Source organism: Lithobates pipiens, unplaced genomic scaffold (assembly GCF_037356315.1).
Source record: "Lithobates pipiens isolate NorthernLeopardFrog02 unplaced genomic scaffold, aLitPip1_a1.2 Scaffold_18, whole genome shotgun sequence".
In the NCBI taxonomy this organism is placed as follows: Eukaryota; Metazoa; Chordata; class Amphibia; order Anura; family Ranidae; genus Lithobates; species Lithobates pipiens.
Genome location: NW_027507758.1, coordinates 340090398 through 340097181, shown reverse-complemented (window position 1 = coordinate 340097181; position 6784 = coordinate 340090398). Strand labels below are relative to the sequence as shown.

Sequence of the window (6784 nt, the reverse complement as noted above, 5' to 3'; positions counted from 1 at the left end):
TATATCTGCGCGAGACGATCGGGAAGCGGTCACTTGCTGGATCACTTTGAAGAGATGCACCATTTTTTCTTTTTTAAATAATCTATAAGTGCATATAAATGAACTATAGATCTAGCATCATGGACGTAATATGGCAGTGCACATATATAGACATATAATATTATTATTATTATACAGGATTTGTATAGCACCGACAGTTTGCGCATCGCTTTACAACATTAGGGCAGACAGTACAACTCAATACAGGGGGAATCAGACAGCCCTGTGTGTGTGTGTGTGTGTGTGTGTGTATATATATATATATATATATATATATAATACACACATACATACACACACACAGTATATCTCTGGTCTATTGTCCGCTTCCTGTTTGTTGGGGGAGTGGAGAAGTTAGCAGGTTAAAAAAACGAGGTTTCCCTCAAACGATTTGTGAAGCTAGCAGCATCTATCATTACAGCTACAGTATACTCCTAACCTTTCCATGGTCATATACAAGTTCATTTATAGAAAAATGCTGGCAGGCACATTTGCACAGAGGTGATCAGACCATGTCTGCATGTTCAACCACCTCTTTTGTCTCTGGACACAGATGACTTATTTGCCATGGGCTATAAATATACAAAGGTGACCTTTTTTTTTACCTAATTGACAACACCTATTATCACAGCACTGTTTAGAAAGTGATAAATACCTTTGTTCATTCCTGTCGCATATACACTGCCCAGAGCCTTTTAGAATTGCCTTCTTTTGAGACGTTTTCAGTCAGGTTTTACCAGTCCTGATTTTTTTGAAATTCCAAACTAGTTTTTAGTTTTGGATATGCGCATAAGCAGAATTGTTTAGAAAGACCAGACAATAGGGGCAAACATTGCACAAGGTGTTGCATAACTGGAGTACCCTTTGTTTAGATAGATCCCCACAGACACAAATTGTGCCCCCATGTCATTGTATTGCATTTGGCAAAAATGACTGTATTTAGATCTTTAGATTTTGCATGTGTAGCACTTAAGCACTTACCCCCGAAGGAGCAGCTGAATTTTTCTGGGTTTACCGATTACCTCCACCAGCTCGTAAGCACGTTGTCCTTGTCTAGGGGTTCCCTGGGTTAATGACCCAGTGAGAGCCCGTTCACACAGGGGCAACTCAGGATCCGACTTCAGGTCGCCTCAAGTCGCGCTACATGTAAAAGACAATGTAAGTGAATGAGAGCCGCCTTAATGCACACTACTGAAGTCGCTCCGACTTCAGAAAAGGTTCCTGTACTACTTCTGTCCGACCTCTAGGCGACTGGTACTCATTGATTTCAATGAAAGTCGCCTCCAAGTCGGATCTCCATCTATATTGAGGCGACAATATCGCCTCTCGCAGAATAATCAGCTCTCGAGAGGGAACTCCATGCCAAATTTAAAATAAAAAAACGGCATGGGTTCCCCCTCCAGGAGCATACCAGGCCCTTAGGTCTGGTATGGATTTTAAGGGGAACCCCCCTACGCCAAAAAAACAGCGTGGGGGTCCCCCCAAAATCCATACCAGACCCTTATCCGAGCACGCAGCCTGGCCGGTCAGGAAAGGGGGTGGGGACGAGCGAGCGAGTCGTGTTGCCCCAGGTGTGAACCGGCTCTAACTGTAGAGACCGACACTTGAATTCCTTGTTAGGATTTTTATTTTGCATAAAACAGTCGAACAAACTCAATCTCTAAGTTGGGAATAGAGGGTATCGGGGTAAAGTTTAGCTCAGGTACTTGGAACTGCTGACTTCAATAAAAGTCTCTCTCTGTACATAATCCAGGGAATAGCCACTCGAAACTGGATTCTTTAGCTGTTGGATAAATCTTTGACATTGGATCTAGCAGCCAACAAGTAATTCTAGCTTTGCAAAGTCTCTCACACAGACTTGGTTCAAAACTTAGTTGTAACCGGAAGGATAAAGGTAGGAAATTTTCTTACTGTACCAGAATCTTGCAGCCGGTCCGGCGATACCGTAAGAAATGTGGATTCAATTAATGTCCATGGCAGCTCAGCTTCCAGGCTCTTACCGAGCAGCCAGCATGGCCCTCTTACTGAAGAGTCCTCCCCTGGTTGCATGTAGAGTTGCTGGGCCTCTCCAAACTCGAGACGGAACCGGAACACCTTAGGATCCTCGAAAAAAGATGGTAATTGGGAAGAAGGGGGATTATTGCGGTGCCTAAATTGTGATAGATCCCTACATGTTTCGCGGTGAAAACGGCTTTGTCAGGGGAAATGGAGTAAGACCAACGTAAGAAGACAAACTCTATAAAAAGATACAAGGTAAATACAAAAATATGGATTCCAGGAAGTACTGTGTAAATCAAAGGGATCCCACCAATGCTGAAAACCACAAAATATCCTCCAAACCCCATCCCAGATGGATAATATACGTTCCCCCGAGAAGGGCCGAATACATACCTCCAAAGTCAGTACGAAAGGGATAAGCACGGCATGGACCACGCCCACGAGCACCCCCAAAAGAAGAACCACCTTAGTACAACTGTAGGGGGCAGTCTAAAAAAGAAATAAAACTGAAAAAAGAGGAAAAATAATTTGTTCATATACAGAGTATACCAAGTTGTACCTTATTTGGTGTACAACTAAGAAACAGGACCCCGAAAAAAGGGATATAATAAGAACATAACATGAAGCCACCAGGGCCTTCCAAATATACATACCCAATAAAGACAAAAGATCATGTAAAGTACGGAGGCACTGATGAATGACACAACAGTGATAAAGTTGAGACCAGGGATGGTTGATCCTGAGTTCAACAATAATTCAGATGCATTCAAACTGGGGAGGTAAATAAATTTTGTTTACTACATGGTAAAAATCATGAGTAAAAATTTTTTGGGGGAAAATATTTGCAGAGGAAGAGAAAAATAAATAAAGTGCTTACCCAAGCTTTAAAGTTTCACAGATAAGCCTGATAGGGGCAATTTAGAACATATGTTTCCCCTAAATAGAGGCAACGCTCTTGTTGATAGGCAAATTGGAAAAATGGGCAGAAATCCAATGCGTAAAAAGTACCTTATAGGTAAAAAAAACAAGCAAAATAAATAAATAAATGAATCAATTGAGATTGTTAAAGTATGCAGAGAGAAAAAATGTAAAGCAGAGTGTCATAATGACGGATACTAACCTTGTAGTGAACAAGCTGACAAAAAAGAGCCTCTGTGGAAACGGCAATAGACAGCCAATTCCACTGTCTAATATACCCCCCACCCATTCGGCGTGATTACGTCACTGCCGAATGGGAGCAGATGTAATGTGATCCCTGCGCATGCGTCCAGTCCCTATCCCAAGCCTACAATGCCTAGAGTGCTTCACTGAAGCGTGACACACATGGGTGGCGTTCGGCTTTGATAGCCAGAACGGCCCACAATGACCGCAGCCAATCTCAGCAATGAGATGACAGAATGGAAAAAGGGAAACAGTGGGAGAAGGAAATCAATTGTGGGAAAGGGAAATAGATGGTATAACCGGGACGGTCAGCTACCAGTGTCAATTAAATGCAGCCTGATCAGTGGCCATGGAATGTAGCCTTACCAGTGTCCATGGAATACAGCCCCTCTAACAGAGGCCCTCTTGGTGTCCATTAGAGTCTGTTACAGCCCTACCAGAGGCTACAATGGGGTCTAATGGATCCTAGAGGGGAGTCTCTCTAACAGAGGTCCTCTCTGTGTACATTTGAGAGTCTGTTAGAAAGAGCCCTCACCAGGCCCCATTGTAGACTACAACAGAGTCTAATGGAAACTGGAGGTGGGTCTATCTAACAGAAACCCTCTCTGTGACCATTGGAGAGTCTCTGATAGAGTCCCCTCCAGGCCCCATGAGAGGCTACATTAGTCACTGAACAACAATAAAAATAAGCAATATTATATTAACCCTTTCCCACCGAGCGTACGCAGATATGCGTACTCGGCTTCCGGGGGTTATACCGGGATGATGCCCGCACCTGCAGGCATCATCCCGGTACCGTTTTTTGCAGCAGGCGATTGGCTATCCAGGCATAACAACCGATGCGGCTAAAAGCCGCTCGGCTGTTATGCCGGAGGAGCGGGAGGGGACGTCCCGCCTCTCGCCGCTGTTACCGGTGCTCCCGCTCGATCGGGAGCACCGATTCGCGATCCGACGCCTCCGGCTGCTGCGGAGGAACTGGAACGAAGCCGATTACGTAAGCCTCATCGTAAACACGGAAGCGACGTCATGACGTCACTTCCCGTTTACTCGGCTGCCAATGGCGCCGGTTTTAAAAAAAATCCGGTATTCAGAATCGCCGTTTTCGGCGATCTGAATACATTGAAGTGTAAAGGAGGGGTGGGGGGTCTTTTAGACCCCCGATCCCTCCATAAAGGGGACCTGTCACCACCTATTACTGTCACAATGGATGTTTACATTCCTTGTGACAGCAATAAAAGTGATCAATTTTTTTTTTTTTTAAACAATTTAGTCATTTTAAAATAAATAAAAAAATACATTTTTTTTTTAAAGCGCCTGCCGTCCCCGCGAGCTCGCAAAGCAAAGAAAACGCATACGGAAGTCGCGCCCGCGTATGTAAACGGTGTTCAAATCACACATGTGAGGTATCGCCGCGATCGTCAGAGCAAGAGCAATAATTCTAGCACTCCTCTGTAACGCTAACCTGGTAACCGTAAAAATTTTTTGAAGCGTCGCCTATTGAGATTTTTAGGTACCGTACTTTGTCGTCAATCTACAAGTGCGCGCAATTATAAAGTGTGACATGTTTGGTATCTATTTACTCGGCGTAACATTATCTTTCACATTACGCAAAAAAATTGGGCTAATTTTACTGTTTTTTTTTTTTTTATTATTCATTAAAGTGTCCCTTTTCCCAAAAAGTTGCGTTTAAAACACCACTGCGCAAATACCGTGTGACATAAAATATTGCAACAATCGCCGTTTTATTCTCTAGAGTCTCTGCTAAAAAAATATATATAATGTTTGGGGGTTCCAAGTAATTTTCTAGCAAAAAATATGGATTTTAACTTGTAAACACCAAATTCCAAAAATAGGCGTAGTCATGAAAGGGTTAATGGCTCTTTGATGCCCAGGCCAAGCCCTAGAAGACTTCACTTACCTTAAATAATGAGTACTGGGGCTGGCTGCTGGTCCTGATTCCTGGGTGCTGGTCCTTGTGCCTGGCTTTTGGGGCTGGGTCCTGGCTGCTGGGGCCAAGGGTCTAAGCTACTGGGGTCAAGGGTTTGGCTGCTGGGGCCGGTGAACCATCCCAGTAAGAGAATTCCCCAGAAGGAAGCGGGTGGGTGGATGTAGAGAGAAGACTGGGTGCTGTGATCTGCAGGCTGTAGCAATTAAAAAAAGAAAAGAAAACCCTTTTCTCAGTCAAGCGGACTCTTTCTCCACTTTCGTGCAGTGATCTCCTGTGCGACGAGTACATGACAGTCCCGGCCTCTACTATATCAATCAGCCAGGCAGACCGGGACTGTCATGTACTTGTCGCACAGGAGATCACTGCATGGCAGCACCCGAAAGTGGAGAAAGACTCCACTTGACTGGGGAAAGTTTATTTTATTATTATTTTTATTTTTTTAAATTGCTACAGCCTGCATATCATGGCACCCAGTCTTCTCTCTGCCTTCTCCCACCCCCCTTCCTTCCTTGCTGAATTGGCCAGACCCCACCCAGAAAGAAGCCCCGTGCATCAGCCAAAGCAGGCTGGGGACAGTCATATAGGCTGTCCTCCCCTCTGCCTCATCTCGCAGTGCCTGGGCATGGTGCACCCCGTGCACCTGCCAAGGATAGGTCCTGCGTCTGCTTGTCACTCAGCCACAGACAGAAGACAGAGCAGCCCGAGCGAGTGTAATCCATTTGGTCGGGCTGCTCTGTCTTCTGTCTATGGCTGAGTGGCAACCCCAGCTGGGAGTTCGCCCGGCGCTCGTGGGGGTCTGGGAGCCCGCAGTCAAATGTTGGACAGTCCAGCGACTCATGGAAGACTTGGGATGTCTGTTATATTAAACCTTCTGTTACATGCCTGCTGATTTTTATCATATTCTACTGAAAATCACATCATCAGTGGACAATTGGAATTTCTATTAAAAATGCAATAGTCCTCCTCATATATGTTTTGTGGGTTAAGTTTTATAGGCCATGCTGGATTTTCTTTGACATACCCTGTGCCTTGGGCCTCACAGTCGCAAGAATTTTGTATCTGGTTAGCCTTAAGCAGTATTACCAAAAATGTAATATATTACAGCGTATCAATCTTTTGATGTGGTGCCCACTTTTGTTTTCTTCCCCCCTGTTTTTCCTTGGTGATCTGACCAGTAAGGCCTCATGCACACGAGACGCAGTTAAACGCGCGTTCAGATGCAGTTGGACAGTTTTTTCAACTGCACCTGAACTCATTCAATGTTATCCTATGTGTCCATGCACACAGTCTCGTTTTTTTCCGTTTATATGCAGTTGCGTTTAATCTCGTTTTTCCAGAAGCAAAAAAATGCGTTCAGAAACAAAAATTTCTGCGTTTCAGACGCAAAACGCGGCAAAACGCGGCAAAACGCCGCTACCGCGTTTAGCCGCGTTTGCGTTTATATGCGTTTTTAAAGGTGACCTTTTTTTTTACATTAAAAATCTCAAAAATGATTGCAAATGATGAAAAACCATTAGAAAAATATTTTAAACAATTGCAATTGCAAGTGGACAATCCACAACTTGTGGCAAGTGACGTGGCAAGTGGACAATCCACAACTTGTGGCAAGTGACATGGCAGGTGGCAAGTGATGTGGCA

At 44.4% G+C, this 6784-nt stretch overlaps 1 long non-coding RNA gene across 1 annotated transcript; it reads right to left on the bottom strand.

Annotated features, from left to right (window-relative positions):
• Nucleotides 1-1687: 1687 nt before the first annotated feature.
• Nucleotides 1688-5332, bottom strand: LOC143990161 (uncharacterized). The gene is made up of 5 exons (XR_013277186.1): nucleotides 5117-5332; nucleotides 2915-3045; nucleotides 2691-2808; nucleotides 2431-2526; nucleotides 1688-2142 (listed from the first exon to the last, which is right to left on the bottom strand). It is a non-coding gene; the product is annotated as an uncharacterized LOC143990161 (long non-coding RNA).
• Nucleotides 5333-6784: the final 1452 nt, after the last annotated feature.